Source organism: Antechinus flavipes, chromosome 1 (genome assembly GCF_016432865.1).
Source record: "Antechinus flavipes isolate AdamAnt ecotype Samford, QLD, Australia chromosome 1, AdamAnt_v2, whole genome shotgun sequence".
In the NCBI taxonomy this organism is placed as follows: domain Eukaryota; kingdom Metazoa; phylum Chordata; class Mammalia; order Dasyuromorphia; family Dasyuridae; genus Antechinus; species Antechinus flavipes.
In genome coordinates, this window is record NC_067398.1 from 390,831,944 (window position 1) to 390,844,958 (window position 13,015).

The 13,015-nt window shown below is 34.6% G+C and overlaps 1 pseudogene; it reads left to right on the top strand.

The window, feature by feature from the left end:
* Positions 1-429: 429 nt before the first annotated feature.
* Positions 430-11,008, top strand: LOC127545984 (general transcription factor IIH subunit 1-like; annotated as a pseudogene).
* The last annotated feature ends 2,007 nt before the right edge of the window (positions 11,009-13,015 follow it).

Genomic DNA, 13,015 nt, shown 5'->3' on the forward strand with positions numbered 1-13,015 from the left:
AAGAGGAGGGTGGTTCTCCAAAAGCCCCCACAGCTGTGAATCCTAACACACTTGAATGAATTGCAAATCAATTTTTACTGAGTAGATGTTGCTTATGAATTGGTAATGAAGTAAATCAGAGGAAAGAGAGAAGAGGAGAAAGGTCAGAAAATGGAACTGTCTTTCAGTCTCCTTGTATTGTTATCATCCTCTTACATGAAGGGAACTTCATTCTGCTGGTCAGAATTAGATCCTCAGCAGCCACTAGCAGGATACACCTGTAACAAATGGCGCCCAATATGGGACTCAAGAAATATAAGAAGCAAAGAAGCAGCAACACTTGAGAGCTATTCTTGAGTAGGATTCTCCCAGGAGATTTCCTTTAGTAACCTGAGGGGAAGGAAGGGGAGAAGAGACCCAGTAAGACTTTTTTCAGTTAGGGTAATTAAAATGGGTCAACACAAAGATCTGAGCCAAGAAACTGATGAGGGACTTGTGAAAAATGCCTACTCTGATTACAATCCTACTCCTCTGTTCATCAGAAAGTTTGTCTCCATGACATTTCACAAGATTCAACACCTGCTATAGAGTCTTACCCTGCAACCAAAGGAATAGGAGAGAAAAGACTTTGATAGTGCTGTTTCTATTCCTCAACATATGGACTCAGATAACAGCCACTTCACAATACTGGACAAACTTACTGACTCTGCTATTGGAGGGAAATAATTGTATTCTCATAAAACAAAACGAAAACAAAAAACAAAAAAATGGGGGTTGGTTAAGGACTATGCCTAAATGTGAAGGGGTGGGTCAGTTCTTTGGAAAGTCCCCACAGCTATGAATTATAACACATTTGAAGTAATTGCAAAGCAGCTTTTACTGATGCAGATGTTGTTTGTAAATTGGAAATGAAATACATTGAAGGCAGAGAAAAGGAGAGAGGTCAGAGAATGCAACTGCTTCTTAGTCTCCTTTATTGTTATCATCCTCTCTTGGCAAGAGATCTATTATGCTGATCAGAATTAGATCCCCAGCAGCCACTAGTAAGTGGCTTCCATAACACCTAGCAGCCACTATCATGTTGTGCCAGTAACATCCTTTCATGACAAATGAGTTAAGTTGAGGGGAAATTGATTCTGCATCTGCAAATGTTATAATGAGTTAACAGCTTTTTCATCTTCAAGTGAACTTTTTTCCTCTCATTTCCTATCCTCTTCCATTGCTTAATCTTCTTTGACAGTCATAATTTTATTCCTTCTTATAAAATAGAAATTTGGTTGTCACTAATCATGGTTTGTGTGGTGGGGGCTAGATTTGGGGGTAGAGATTTTGATGCTTTGTGGAGATGAAAAAGCTCTTAGTACTATTTTAGTTTAGGTGAAAAAAATGGATACTGATTCTGTTTGAAAGTCTCACAAACAAGAAAGGCATGCCAATATCAGAACCCTAAGCCTAACACAAAGAAATCCTTAAGGCAAAAAATTCTGGAAAGCAATAATTTCCCAAAAAGTGATAGGACTCCAGGGAATGATTCTATTATTGATAACTTCTGGATTCCCTTCCATCTCATATGGCATTCTTTCCTCCATCAGATTATTACCATTACCTACAGATGAGTAGCATTCCATACTACTTCTAACACGTGAAGAAACCTGTGCAAAGGTACAAATCTTGTTAGGCTGATCTTGTTGAGTCAATAATTTTGTTCAAGAAATCAAGTTATATTCAATGAGGGGAAGAATATAAAAAAAGTGAAAATTTCTAGCCCAATACAAATATGTTAATTTGTCAAGATGATACAGAAATTGAAACAATTCTCAATGAAAACTTTAAAGATGTGATTCATATATATTTCTTTAGATAGGATGCAACTCATTGGCCTTTCTTAGATTTAGTTGTGCACATCAGACTAAGGGGAAGACTTAGTTCAAAAGCATAAAGAAGAGGAAAAGGCAACTTATGAATCTCTTTACCCACTTTAAATATGATTGCTGCCATCTGCTTATACACACACCAGAAAGAGTATTATGCTGAACAATGAAGAAGAGGAGAGAGAAACAAATGAGGCTCCTTGATAGGCTTGGGCATATTTTAGCCATTCCAAAAATTCATTAATTCAATAAATATGTAAGAAATGAAAAGTGCCTACCATGTGCCATGTGTTGTGCTAAGTAGGAGGTACAAAAAAAAGAGTTCCGGCCCGCCCAAAGCTCACATTCTATTATACAGAAGATATATAAATACATTTAAAATATATGTATCTAAGGAAGTTGTTATACATTTTTGTGAGGGCATACTATTGTGCTATAAGAAATTATGAGCAGTAATGTTTTAGGAAAACCTAAAAAGATATAGTCTGATAAAGAATGAGATAAACAAAACTAGGAAAACATTGTAAAAAGTAACAACAATTTTGTCTGATAATCCACAGGCTATTCTGATTAATGCAATGACCTGACAAAATGCTAAAGAACTTACAATGAAAAATTCTATTTAGCTTCAGAAAGAAAATAGATGAAGCCTGAGTGCAGACTGAAACATGATTTTTTTTTTTTCATTTTATTTTTTCTTTTTGCAACCTGGCTAATGTGGAAATGTTTTTCATGATTTCACATGTATAATTGATATAACATTATTTGCCTTTTCAATGGGTAGGGGAGGGGAAAGAGGAGGGAGAAAAATTGAAACTCAAAAAATTTAAAAAGAATACCAAAAATAAACAAATTTATTTAAATACATATATTCACTGAGGGTGGAGACGGAGTTGGGGATGTACACCAACTAGGGCAATAGCTCTTTAGCACTAAACAATCAAGGCCAGTCACTTGTATCTCACCAAGGTTCATATATGTATTTTTCCTCTGAATTTTCATGACACTCCACTCTCTCCTGTTTCTTCTACCTTTTGCAATTTCCTTTGCTATCTCGTATCCCCCTTATATAGTTGTTTCCTGCAGGCTTTACTCTGAATCTTTTGTGGTTCTAGTCTAGGCTTTTCTCTTCTCTGGCTATACTCTTTAGTAACCTTTTTAACTTTCATAGATTTAACTATCATCTCTAAACTATTGTCTATATGTGATCAATATATCCAATCCTAGTCTTTCTCCTGATCTCTGGGACACATGTGTCCATTAGACTTAATAAATTAAATATCCCATATTTGGCATGTCTAAAATTGAACTCATTTTCTTTCTGTCCAATTCTCTTCTATTCTAAAATTGCATATTTCTTATGGATAATCATATCAGAGTCTCATGTTTATAATTGCAGCATTTTCCTGAATTGCTCATCTTCCTCTTCTCATATCCAATCAACTGCCAGATTATGCCATTTCTATCTTAACAATCTCTCTTGGATCTACCCCCTTCTCTTCATTTATAGATTACCTCCTTGTTTCAGACCTTCATCATTTCTCACCTAGATTATTTTACCATTCCCTAACTGGTGTCTCTGACTTTCTTTACTTTGCAGCATCTTATAAACAGGTGCCAAAGGAATTTTCCTTAGGTGTTTATCTGATTATTAGCAAACATGATTTGTTGTGAAGATCAAATGAGATAATTGTGAAACACTTAGCATGATTCCAGGCAATAAATGCTCATTTCTTCCTTTCCTTACTCCCTTTATTCATCCCTTCTTTCTTTTCTCCTTCCCTCCCTTCTTTCCTTATTCCTTCCTTCCTTGCAACTTGCCTTCTCAACCAATACCAGTAATTTCTGATTGCTTGTGTGATAAAATGTTAATTCCTAGGTATTGTTTTTAAAGCCCAAACCAATATTCGTTTTTGTTTCTCCCACACAATTTATCTCGTCTTCAATCCTTTCCATTGACCATCCCTCATATTTGATATGCACTCCTTTTTTATCTCTGACTTAGACTCTTTCTTTTTATTTTCTTTTATTTTTTATCATAGCTTTTTATTGACAAAATATATGAGTGGTAATTTTTCAACACTGACCCTTGCAAAAACTTCTGTTCCAACTTTTCCCCTCCTTCCCTCCATCCACTCCGCTAGATGGCAGGTAGTACCATACATGTTAAATATATTAAAGTATATGTTAAATACAATATATGTATACAAATTTATATAGAAGTCTTGTTTCTGTATTTAGAAAGAAAAATTGGATTTAGAAAGAAGAGAAAATAACCTATGTAGAAAAACAAAAATGTAAGCAAACAACAGATAGTGTAAATGCTATGCTGTGGTCCACACTCATTTCCCAGTGTTCTTTTGCTAGGTGTAGCTGGTTCTGTTCATTACTGATCAATTAGAACTGATTTGGGTTATTTCATTGTTGAAGAGATCCACGTCCATCAGAATTAATCATCATATAGTATTGTTGTTGAGGTGTATAATGATCTCCTGGTTTTGTTCATTTTACTTAGCATCAGTTCATGTAAGTCTCTCCAGGCTTCTCTAAAATCATCCTGCTGGTCATTTCTTACAAAAATAATATTCTATAACATCCATATACCACAATTTATTCAGCCATTCTACAATTGATGGGTATCCATTCAATTTCCAGGTTCTATCCACTACAAAAAGGGCTGCCACAAACATTTTTGCACATGTGGGTCACTTTCCCTCCTTTAATATCTCTTTGGGATATAAGCCCAGTAGTAACACTGCTGGAACAAAGGGTATGCACAGTTTGACAACTTTTTGATCATAATTCCAAATTGCTCTCCAGAATGGATGGATCCATTCACAACTCTACCAAGAATGCATTAGTATCCAAGTTTCCCTACATCCCCTCCAACATTCTTCACTATTTTTTCTTGTCATCTTAGCCAATCTGAGAAGTATATACTGGCATCTCAGAGTTGTTTTAATTTGCATTTCTCTGATCAATAATGATTTGGAACACCTTTTTCATATGGGTAGAAATAGTATCAATTTTATTTTATCATCGAAAATTGTCTGTTCATATCCTTTGACCATTTATCAATTGGAGAATGGTTTGATTTCTTACACATTTGAGTCAATTGTCTATATATTTTGGAAATGAGGCTTTATCAGAACCTTTAAATGTAAAGATGTTTTTCCAGTTTATTGCTTCTCTTCTAATCTTGTCTGCCTTAATTTTGTTTTTACAAAAGCTTTTTAATTTGATATAATCAAAATTTTCTATTTTGTCATCAATAATTATCTCTAGCTCTTTTTTGGTCACAAATTCCTTCCTCCTTCACAGGTCTGATAGGTAAACTATGCTATGTTCTTCTAATTTATTTATAATCTCATTCTTTATGCCCAGATCATGAACTCATTTTTATCTTATCCTAGTGTATGGTGTTAATGTGAGTCAATGCCTAGTTTCTGCCATACTAATTTCCAATTTTCCCAGCAGTTTTTTTCAAATAGTGCATTCTCATCCCAAAAGTTGGAGTCTTTGGGTTTGTCAAACACTAGATTGCTATAGCTATTGACTATTTTGTCCTGTGAACATGACCTATTCCACTGATCAACTAATCTTTTTCTTAGCCAATACAAAATAATTTTGATGACCTCTTCTTTATAATATAGTTTTAGATCAGATACAGGACCTTTTATTCCTTCAGATGAATTTTGTTGTTATTTTTTTCAAGGTCATTAAAATAGTTTCTTGGGAGTCTGATTAGTATAGCATTAAATAAATAGATTAGTTTAGAGAGTATTGACATTTTTAATTTATTCACTTGACCTATCTAAGAACACTTAATTTTTTCCAATTGTTTATATCTGACTTTATTTGTGTGGAAAGTGTTTTCTTCATATAGTTCCTGACTTTATCTTGACAGATAGATTTCCAAATATTTTATTCTATTGACAGTTATTTTAATGGAATTTCTTTTTGTATTTCTTGCTGTTGGATTTTGGTAGTGATGTATAGAAATGCTGATGATTTATATGGATTTATTTTGTATCCTGAAACTTTGCTAAACTTGTGGATAATTTCTAATAGCTTTTTTGTAGAATCTCTGGAGTTTTCTAAGTATACCATCATATCATCTGCAAAGAGTGATAATTGGGTTCCTTCATTACCTATTCTAATTCCTTTAATCTCTTTTTTCATCTCTTATTGCCAAAGCTAGCATTTCTAACACAATAGTGAATAGTAATGGTGATAGTAGGCAAATATGTTTCACTCCTGATTTTATTGGGAATGGTTCCAGTGTATCACTATTACATATGATGCTTACTGATGGTTTTAAATAGATGCTACTGACTAATTTAAGGATAAGTCCATTTATTCCTATATTCTCAAGTGTTTTAAATAGGAATGTGTGGTGGATTTTATCAAATACTTTTTTTGCATCTATTGAGATGATCATATGGTTTTTGTTAATTTGGTTATTAATATAGTCAATTATGTTAATAGTTTTCCTAATACTGAACCATCCCTGAATTCCTGGTATAAATCCTACTTGGTCATGGTGTATTATCCTGTGGATGATTTTCTGCAATTTTTTTGCTAATATTTTATTTAAGATTTTTGCATCAATGTTCTTTAGGGAAATTGATCTATAATTTTCTTTTTTCTGTTTTTGTCCTGCCTGGTTTAATTATCAGTACCATGTCTGTGTCATAAAAGGAATTTGGTAGGTCTCCTTCATTCCCCTCTTTAAAAAAATAGTTTATATAGCATTGGAGTTAATTGTTCTTTAAACGTTTGGCAGAATTCACATGTAAATCCATCTGGTCCTGGCATTTTTTTCTTAAGGATTTCATTAATTGTGTGTTCTATTCTTTTTCTAAAATGGGACTATTTAACCAATTTACTTCTTCCTCTTAATTTTGAAGCTATTCCTCCATTTTATTTAAGTTATCTAATTTATTGGCATAAAGTTGGGCAAAGTAATTCCTAATTATTGTTCTAATTTCCTCTTCATTAGTGGAAAGTTCTCCCTTTTCATTTTTAAGACTAACAATTTAATTTTCATCTTTCCTTTTTCTATCAAACTTACCAAGGGTTTATCTATTTTGTTAATTTTTTCATAGAAGCAACTTTTGGTTTTATTTAATTATTCAATAGTTTTTTTTTTTACTTACAATTTTATTAATCTCTTCTTTTATTTTTAGAATTTCAAGTTTATTTTTTGATTGGGGGGTTTTAATTTGCTCTTTTTCTAGCTTTTTTAGTTGCAAGCCTAATTCATTGATTTTCTCCTTTTCTATTTTATGCAAGTAAGTCTCTGGAGATATAACATTTCCCCTTATTACTGCTTTGTCCCACACATTATGATATGCGTCACTCATTATTATCATTCTTTTGGGTGAAATTACTAATTGTGTCTATGATTTGCTGTTTTACCCATTCATTCTTTAGGATGAGATTATTTAGTTTCCAATTACTTTTTAGTGTATTTTCCCCTGGGATTTTATTGAAAGTAATTCTTATTGCATCATGAGCTGAAAATGACGCATTTACTATTTCTGCCTTTCTGCATTTGAATATGAGGTCTTTATGTCCTAATATATGGTCAATTTTTGTAAAAGTTCCATGAATTGTCAAGAAGGAAGTGTACTCCTTGTTGTCTCCATTTAGTTTTATCCAAAGATTTATCATACCAAACTTTTCTAGTATTCTATTTACCTCTTTAACTTCTTTCTTATTTATTTTGTAGTTTGATTTATCTAGTTCTGAGAGTGCAAGGTTGAGATCTCCCACTATAATAGTTTTGCTGTATTTAAGAATTTAGACGCTATTCTACCTGGTGCATATATGTTTAGTATTGATATTGCTTCATTATTTATTCTTCCCTTTAGCAAGATATAGTACCTTTCCTTATCTCTTTTAATTAGATAAATTTTTGCTTTTGCCTGATCTGATATCAGGCTACCCCTGCTTTTTTGACTTCATCTGACGCATAGTAGTTTCTGCTCCAACCTTTTACTTTTACTCTGTATACATTGCCCTACTTCAAGTGTGTTTCCTGTAAACAACATATTGTAAGATTCTGACTTTTAATTCAGTCTGCTATCCATCTCTTCTTAATGGGGGTAAACTCCCATTCACATTTATGGTTAAGATGACTAATTTTGTATTTCCTGCCTGTGGTGTTTTTCTTCTTTAAAATATAAGTTCTCTCTGAGAGCAAGTTTCTTGGGGAGGTTTTCTGGAGACAGACTTAGTATCAGTTCAGATCAATAATCACCCCAAATGTAGCCAGGTGTTAAAATTTCAGATCTTTTATTGCTTTCTCCAAAATAACCCGGTTAGTTTTCTTGGTGGCCTATCTCTCTGCATGGTTCCAAGAGCTCCCTCCGAATGTCTCCAAATCCAAAGGTTTATCCTTCAGCCTCCAGCTAGTACAAAGGTGGAAAATGGAATGAATCTGTCTTGCCTCTGAGAGAGAGCTTCTGACTCTCAATCTCCCAGAGTGCCTCTGTGTCTGTCCCAGAGTGCCCCTCTCCGACTTTTGTCAATGTTCTGAATTAATTAACCTGAAGCTAAGAGCTTTTTTATATATGATCTCCCAAAGGTTGACTCCTCTGAGGGAGGGATTAAGGGAAGTGTGAAATCAAAAAGTTACAAACTTAACTTTGTGAATCTCCCATACTTGTGAACTCCAATGAGCACTAAAATACATTAGTGAGTTAAAGAATTTGCTAAGTACCATGTTAAATTAGGCAACTGACTTATCACTTTGCAAGGATTTGCTCTAAGATGTGGACCAATAAGCATTGTATCAATTCCATTGAATTAACACTAGGATTCTAACATCTGCCAATCTGTTAACTCCAGATTATGCTTTTTGCTTTCCTTTTCCCCTTACCCCACTCCCCAGTATTAAACTTGTGAGCACCACTTGCCTCACGTAGCTCTCCCTCTTTAGGATCCCTCCTCCCCCCTTAGAGTCCCTCCCCTTTTCTTAAACCTTTCTCTTACAATTTCTGTAATACCTTCTATTTATTCTACTCCTTCACGTTTCACTTTTCCCCTCCCATTTTTCAATGAGGTGAAAGAAGTTTCTCTGTAAACCGAATATGTCTACTATTTTCTCTTTGAGCCAATTCTGATGAGAGTAAGATTCATACTATGATCATCCCCCTCCCTTCTTTCCCTCAGATATAATAGGTTTCCTTTGCCTCTTCATGAGATGTAGTTTCCCTCTTTTTACCTCAACTTTTCGTTTTTTCTGGTGCAATTTTCTTTCCACTTCTAGATCCTTTTTTAATATTTTAACAGTAAACCAAATTATACATGTACTCTTTATGTATACCCCTAACAGAAATACAGTTCTCAAAAGTTCTTTTGACCTTTTTATGCTTCTCTTGAATACCATATTGGAGGTCAAACTTTTTTTTTTTTAGCTCTGTTTTTTTGATCAGAAATATATGGAATTCACCTATTTTATTGACTGTCCATCTTCTTCCTTGGAAGAAAATGCTCAGTTTAACAAGGTAGTTTATTTTTAGCTATATACCAAGTTCCTTTGCTTTTTGGATATCAGATTCCAGGCCCTTTGATCCTTTAATGTGGGAGTTGCTAGATCCTGAGTGATCCTTATTGTGGCTCCTTGGTATTTGAATTGTTTCCTTCTGGCTGCTTGTAGTATTTTTTCCTTGTCTGATAGTTTTGGAATTTAGCCACAATATTTCTTGGAGTTTTAATTTTGGGATCTCTTTCTGTAGGTGACAAATGAATTCTTTCAATGTCTATTTTACCTTTTGTTTCTATGACATCTGGGCAGTTCTCTTTGATGATTTCCTGAAAAATAGGGTCTAGGATCTTTTTTTTCATCATGTATTTCAAGAAGTCCAATAATTCTTAGATTGTCTCTCCTAGATCTATTTTCCAAGTCAGTTGTTTTCCCTATTAAATATTTTAATTTTTTTTCCTATTTTTTCCCTATTTTTTTGGTTTTCTGACTGATTCTTGTTGCCTTATCGAGTCATTCATTTCCATTTCTTCAATTCTGTACCTCAGACTTCTGGCGGTATGTTTTTGTCTTTCCAAACAGCAGTGGAGGAGGGGCGACCTCCAGCAGTTGAAGCAGCAGCAGGATCCTAGGTTCTACAAAGTAAGAATTGGAGAGAAGTTTATCCCACAGTCCCTTCCTTTGGATAAGGTCTTGCATATACTTTACATACAAGTTGGGAAATTCATCAGAAAAGGTTCTTCATCTCCTGGAATAAAAAAAATAGCTTGGACATCTGAAGACAAAGACAGTATTACATGCGTATATGAACAATAAGTGCCAAAAATTTAAATCAGAAAGGAAAGCTAAAATCTAGTTTCAGTCAGTCCTGTATGCATTAGACAAAGTAGATTTCTAATTTTCCAGTGAAACCATGGCAATGAAAGAGTGAGACATTATGAAAGTTCTTCCTTATCAGTTATTACTAATGTTCAAGAAGAAAGCCAATAAAAAAATTAGGAGAGGAAAAATAGAATTTCAAAATAAAATCCTTTTTTTTTTTTTGAGTTTTATAAAGACCTGTCTACCCCAAGACATCTTTAGACTCTAATTGCCTAAGGTATATCTTAACTCCTGATATCATTGAGTCTGTATTTAAGACATACCCATCAGTAAAATGAAAATCTGCTGAAAATATACCGCATAACATGACAGAAAAGGAGTTTTGGAGATGATTTTTTTCACTCCTATTATTTTCACGGAGATCAGCTTAGCACAGAGTCAAAAAAACTTCTTTGTAGAATGTGCCAAAATGGATGAAAAGGGTGTACAAACAATGATATCACTAGGAGTGAAAAAAAAACACTACTAAATTTGACAACACTGAAGTATAAATTATTAGTTGAAGACTATGGGGTTTCCTCTGTGCCATTTATTCCCAACTCTTCAAAATTCATAAAGGAGAATAGCAGTACTGTGATCATCAAGAAGATATAGCCATCATAGTACCATGTTCCTGGCAGCAAGTCTTAGGAAACAAGAAGTGCAAAATGATCACAACAGCAAGAACAACAGCACAAATGGGAACTCTCAGGATTCAGACTTCTTCTAGCTGCCAGTCAAAAGGGTAAAGTTACAGGAATACATTGAATGTGAGGGCTTAGGGAAGCAGGTGGGTGAGAAGTAATGGGGATAGCATGCACACAAAAAAATCACCTAAGCCTGAATAAATCATCATGACCCAACTCCAATTGAGTGCTCCAAAATGTAACAAGTCAGGATATTATGACTTTTTTTTTTTCAGAGTGTTAAACAAGAGGTGGAAACTTATACACCCAAACCAAATCAGATACTTTCAAATGTTGATAAAAATACTACCATCACAGCCTTATTCAACAGAGAAGCATTTATGTAGGGAGGAGCACAGTAAGCCAAAAAACAGATAGTGCCAAATGATATTAAGTTGAATTTAAATACTTATATGTACCTGTGGAGGGAGATTCTTTTTTTTTTTAATTTTATTTAATAATTACTTTATATTGCCAGGGTAATTTTTTTTACAACATTATCTCTTGCACTCGTTTCTGTTCTGATTTTTCCCCTCCCTTCCTCCACCCCTTTCCCTAGATGGCAAGCAGTCCTTTACATGTTGAATGGGTTGCAGTATATCCTAGATACAATATATGTTTGCAGAACCAAACAGTTCTCTTGTTGCACAGGGAGAATTGGATTCAGAAGGTATAAATAACCCGGGAAGAAAAACAAAAATGCAGATAGTTCACATTCGTTTCCCAGTGTTCTTTCTTTGGGTGTAGCTGCTTCTGTCCGTCATTTATCAATTGAAACTCAGTTAAGTCTCTTTGTCAAAGAAGTCCACTTCTATCAAAATATGTCCTCATACAATATCGTTGTCAAAGTGTATAATGATCTCCTGGTTCTGCTCATTTCACTTGGCATCAGTTCGTGTAAGTCTCGCCAGTCCTCTCTGTATTCATCCTGCTGGTCATTTCTTACAGAACAATAATATTCCATAACATTTATATACCACAATTTACCCAGCCATTCTCCAATTGATGGGCATCCATTCTTTTTCCAGTTTCTAGCCACCAAACAGGGCTGCTACAAACATTTTGGCACATACAGGTCCCTTTCCCTTCTTTAGCATTTCTTTGGGATATAAGCCCAATAGAAACACTGCTGGATCAAAGGGTATGCACAATTTGATAACTTTTTGGGCATAATTCCAGATTGCTCTCCAGAATGGTTGGATTCGTTCACAACTCCACCAACAATGCATTAGTGTCCCAGTTTTCCCGCATCCCCTCCAACATTCATCATTATTTTTTCCTGTCATCTTAGCCAATCTGACAGGTGTGTAGTGGTATCTCAGAGTTGTCTTAATTTGCATTTCTCTGATCAATAATGATTTGGAACACTCTTGCTGATAGGTTATTTCTACAAGAAAAGGTAGTGAGGATGAAGAATAACTTGGAACAATTCCAGGCTACTAAAAAATCTCTCTCAATTCCAAGAAATAAATTTGAAGACATTATTTAAATACAAATTTGGTAAATCACATAGAAGAGATGTTGCAGATGACTAATAATAAATAACATCTATTGCAACCCCTTTGTCTACTTAAGAAGCTAGGAAGAAAGGGGAAAGTGAGGGGACTTGCCCAAGCTCTCCCACAAACTCCCCCAAATACCTTTAAATAATGACTAAATAAATTCTAGAGCAGCAGAAACCACATAAAGAAAATGTAGTGAAATAATTTTCCATCCCATGACATCTTGGAAGATCAGCAGGAAAAGTCTGTTGCACCTATGTGAGAGTAAAACAGTCTGGTCTAGGTCATATCAGCACAGAACAGGTCCCATCAAATTGCAAGCCTGAGAGTGACTGAATCAGTGGCAACAGTGGTGATTTCCAAACCTCTTAACACAAAGACATGAAATATTTCTTAGAAGGCAAGCATGAAAGGTTTGTGGTACCTGGGTGAGAATGGAGCACAGTTCAGCACAGAATGTGCCAGCAGGTCCAATCCTTGGGAACTATAGAATCAGGACTGGCACTTGCAGCTTCTGGAGATCCCAACATACAGATAGTGAGTGATTAAAAAAAAAAATTAGTCCATAGGCCATTACAAGGATTCCTTTGCTTTCACAGCAGGAATCTGTTGCTTTTCCCATAC